General features: G+C 46.0%; 2 protein-coding genes across 6 annotated transcripts in view; one reads left to right on the top strand and one right to left on the bottom strand.

Annotated features, from left to right (window-relative positions):
- Window positions 1-4,986, top strand: part of LOC116842206 (ephrin-B2) — a 517,056-nt gene that overhangs the window by 339,340 nt on the left and 172,730 nt on the right. The window lies entirely within an intron of this gene.
- Window positions 1-4,986, bottom strand: part of LOC116842207 — a 192,447-nt gene that overhangs the window by 184,228 nt on the left and 3,233 nt on the right. The window lies entirely within an intron of this gene.

A 4,986-nucleotide genomic window follows, 5' to 3' on the forward strand; every position in this document is an offset into this window, starting at 1 on the left:
GAGAGAGAGAGAGAGAGAGAGAGAGAGAGAGAGAGAGAGAGAGAGAGAGTTGGTATATCCACCAGCAAGTATATTTGAACATCTCGGAACTGGTACAACCAATATCACGGAGATAGAACGCGTGTGCATATTCCATCCCTTTGACGACACGAAATGATACCTGTAGTTTCGCGATATTGCGATAAAATCTGCCGTTTGGCAAAAATTAACAGACAGACCGCCGCGTGTACCTCTTAGACGTTGTATATGGGCTATTAATCCGATGGTGTAAATTTTCATAACGTGGGAAAGAAATAATTCACCGGCCGCGCGTATATATCCATGGATAACGTTTGTAGGCAACGCTTAATTAATACCTCATACGTACGGTGACACGAGTTACCCATACTCCGCGTGAAGCGGCTTCGCAATTATTATTAATTACGTCACGTGTGCGTTTTGCGAGATTGAAGCAACTTCCTATCGTAAACACGTCGATAATAATTATTACTTAAATACCTAGGACGGCGAGGGCGATGATTACCCGCGTGGAAGGTCTCGTCGGAGGTATCGATAAATTAATCGTGCGCGAGCGCGCATATATCAATTAAGCGTAGGATGGACGAATCATTAATTAATTTCGCGACGTCCCCGTACGTCGCCTCGTTCTCCTCGTCCTCCCCTCGTCTCTTCTCTTCCCCTGCCTCCTCTTATCCCGTTTCGGCACGTCTCTCACCGAGACCCGATTCACCTTTCGCAAGTACGTGTCACGAGAATGAAAGAAACTCGAGCGGCGCCGCTGATTGCTAATGGAGGTGACTTTATCGCGACGGCACGACTGAATTTCGTGACCAGCGAGTGAGCAAGAACAAGAGAGAGAGAGAGAGAGAGAGAGCCCTGCACGTGTTCCCTGCGCAATAATCGCGGATGCAGCGGGGGCGAAAGGCGGCCGAATAAAAATTTATCGGTGCGAGTGCGTTCAATCGTTTCGACAAAGAGCAACCCTTTCTCTCTCACTCTCTTTCTTTCTCCGAAGCGACGCAGAGCACTTAAAGTGCGCCGGACTTTCGATATCTCCCCGTGTAAATACTGACGTCGCGGTGAACGGACGAACGTTGCGCCGAACGAACGCGAAATTCCTGCCGGCTGAATTACGGCATTTCCACCGCGGACGACAGAAATATTTCTGGCCGGCCGGCTGTATCGCGCGCCTTGACCTCTGCGCGGAAAGAAGCCGCGGAAGAAGCATCGATTGGCGCGTTCACGTGAGCGCGAAGAAGGCCCTGCGCGCACGGCCGTAAAATAAGCGCATGGTTGGAATTATATGGAGGTGCGTGTCGTATTTACGGTATATGCCCGACTAGAACTATAACTCAAGACATCGCGCGTACACTCGGGTCGGCTATAAATGATCGCCGGGGTCAAAATCGACGATAACTACTCACGTAGCCTGTGCTACGAGCGAGGAGGATTTTTCGAGCCGATCTGTCGCGCCGTCTGCCCGTCATCGTACGTTACGCGATCGCCTCTCCCGACGCGGTATCGCGCGATCGAGATGCATGCGGCAGAGCACGCGTTGATTAGTCATTGAAGACCGACTGGATCTCGCCGGTGCGAGGAGGAGAGAACTCCGGAATTCTCCTCGTACTCCAGCAAGCGCGCACAAAGGGCCCCGGAGGAGATGATAGAAACGGCCAGTCTACGTGGCGCGTTTCGCGCTAATCCGCGAATACGTCACACACGTGACTGTAATCATCGCGCAAAACGACGCGGGTATTGTGCCGTCGGCGGGCCGGAGAAATAAGTGCATTGAGGGGAGGGTACGCCTCTCTCGCGGCGTTTGAGGCCGCATTCGCGCGCTTTTCATAGCGAACGCACGGCGTCTCGGATGACGGATAATCAAGGACGCGATTCTCGGCGTTTCTCGACGGGATTCCGCGTGATCAGCTTAAGCCTTTTCGGGCACGCGCGAAGCGGGTGCGTGACGACGTGGAGCATTAGACGTCACCTCGTTAGCCGTGGCTGCTGAAACGCCCATCGGCGTCGCGCGTTACGACGGTAACAACGCTGAGCGCTGCAAGTCCTCGTAAATTCTATCCTCGCTGTGCGACACGGAAAGCCCGAACACCTTCGAGCAGCGATCTCTTTGCCAAATATTTGTCGTCGATATGTACATGTATTTACCGCTGTTTAACGCGGCGTGTCGGCAAACGCATAAACCCGCCTTTATCTCCCGTCAGATATTCGAATTGGCATTCGTCTCGTGTGTAACGTGAGGATAGTTAACTGTTGGAAATTATCTCGTCGAACTGTGTCAAGACAGAACAAGGGATCCGATTGGGTGCACGTTGATTGAGTACCGGAGCGGCGTTGTTGCCGCTGTGTGCAGAACTTTCAGGCAGCAGTTTCGCGAAACTAGTTCAAGAACTTCGGGGCGCGAAGTACGACTCGAGGGCGCGTACAAAAGGCCGGGGAACTAGTAATAGAATCCTATCTCTCCGCGCGCGCGCGTACGCTTCGCCTTAATTATGTGACACACACGACGGCACTCTTAAGTGACAATTGAATTGTCGAAAGCTTCGACGCGCGCGCGGCTGAATGCTGCAACGACGGGCGCGTGTCTCCCGCGGAATCGACGCGATGACGTTAAAAATACCACCCTTTTAATACCTTTACTTTTTCCGGGCGCATCGAGTATTATTATTATCGCCACGATGAAATGTGTGTACACGCGTGTCCGTTCTACGATGTCATTTCCCGCGAAGTCACTTCCTACCACAATGCGAGAGGCGCGACAATACCTCTTGTTTGCTAATTGGACATTGAGGCATCTTTATCGCGAGCGTCGCAAGGCCCTATGACTAGGTAACTTCGAGTGCTAATGCGCTAGCACAAAACCACCCACGAGTTATAGGAACGAAAATCCCTTTACACGAGTCGGCTCGCGCGCGCACAGATCTCGAGTTATTATCTCCTTCTCTCCGTACTCGTCGACTCGAGAAAGCACCGTGAAAGATCAGATACTTCCTGCTTCGTCCCGCCTTTGAAGGTACGGCTGATCCGCGCGCAAAGTTATCGAACGATTCAATATCTTGCCGATACCTCGCCTAAGCCGGCTCTAATCGCAATCACGCGATTGAGTGTCCCGCAAGGACCGACGAGTCATCGTCACTGAGGCTAATTGAAAATGCGAGGACTTCGCGTCCGCGGCCGCCTATTATTCTCGCGAGAGACATACCAAAGAATATTCCGCAATCAGCTTCGCGCGAACAAGGGACCCAACCGCGAAATGAAACGTCACTATCAGCAAGATTCCGCCGACGTTTCGCTAATGTATTTTTGAGGAGCGTAAATGTCAAATTTTTTTAATAGCGTCTAGGCACCTTTATTCAGTAAGATATCGTCGGTGCAATCGATATCATGTCGTTAATAAAATAATATCGATAACGGAGACATAATTATAAAAATAACAAGATATTTCAGACATTTTTCATGTCTGAAGAGATCAGTATATAAATCAGTATATAAATCAACATATAAGTCAGTATATAAATCCGATATATAAATAAACAGAGCATCAGTATATAGTGAGACGTATAAATAGAATTCATTGGATTTGTAAAAAAAAATAACGAGTCAAAAATCAATGCGATTTACATCTAAACATTGCATGCACTACGTAGTAATACTGACGCTTCGTGAGCGTTCATAATTGCACGCTTACCATTTCGCGTTGTCCCGCGATGTCCAGCAGTCGTCCAGATCCGTCGACGAAACATACCGCTGCATTTCACCCAGCATCTGTCCATGTAATACCCTGCCTTCGTCTCACGTTTAACGATTTAACAATATATACGCGATAAATTCGGGTAATTTCGTTTTGAAAATGTATTCGCGTGAATCACTAACCATATATAAACCATCGCAAACCAAAGACCATAACGATAAAAAAGTCGAAAAAAAGGCGTATTTCGCGAGCATTAATGCTAGATGGGGTTCTCGTTGCCGAGAAGATCTGATTTCAAAAGTAAATCCGTGAGCAAAATGAACGCAACACGAATTAAAGACCGATCGCGAGAAACATCAATACGGTATGTAGGCGAAGAATCACACAAGTGGCGTGAAATTTTCACGCACAATGGCCTCGCATTTGTGCGAAGCTTACTTTGCGACATTGCGCAAAGACTATTCTGCGCTTTATTGCGCAAAGACTGATTTGTGCTTTATTGCGCAAAAATTGCTCTGCGCTTTATTGCGCGAAAACTACTCCGCAATATTTCTGCAAAGTTGGTTTCCGGAATATCTCCGGAATATTTTTGCGAATATAATTTCCCTAATACATGATCGCGGATTTGAACGTAAGTATAAGACAATAAAAAACGCGTACATGAACAAAATATAGCCGTTAAAATTTTTATACGAAAAAAAAACTGACGCGTAAAAAAAACAATGACAAATAAAAAACATTAGCTTTACTTTCACGACTATTATATTTTTACGAAGAAATACTGTTACTCGACAGTGCCATATATCGCGCAGAGAACTTAACGTGAAAAACTAGAAACGAAATCCCGACTATCGTGAAGTCTGCACGTCCATATTATACCACGAGCAAAATGAACAAATTTCGTCTCTATTCATAAAATCGCGACGCCAATATGCGTAGAAGAAATTTAGAAAAATACTGACCACAACGTCCGCGAAATCTATCGATGCAAACGAAATAATCGCGAATGCCGCGACTGGTGGCGCAACTCTGATGCGCATTATATATTGCAAAAAACAACTGGGAAATCACACTGTGCAAATAGTTATATTGAATAATTCTATAGCTTTACTGAATAAAAAAGAACTAGCAAAGCACTTTTATAAGTGATATACAATAAAAATATATAAATATGTATAAATATAAAAATATATAAATATTTTACAAATATAATATAATATAATATATATATATATATATATATATATATATATATATATATATATATATATATATATATA

This window comes from Odontomachus brunneus, unplaced genomic scaffold (assembly GCF_010583005.1).
Source record: "Odontomachus brunneus isolate Ranch 3 - 2012 unplaced genomic scaffold, Obru_v1 Obru_scaffold_022, whole genome shotgun sequence".
In the NCBI taxonomy this organism is placed as follows: domain Eukaryota; kingdom Metazoa; phylum Arthropoda; class Insecta; order Hymenoptera; family Formicidae; genus Odontomachus; species Odontomachus brunneus.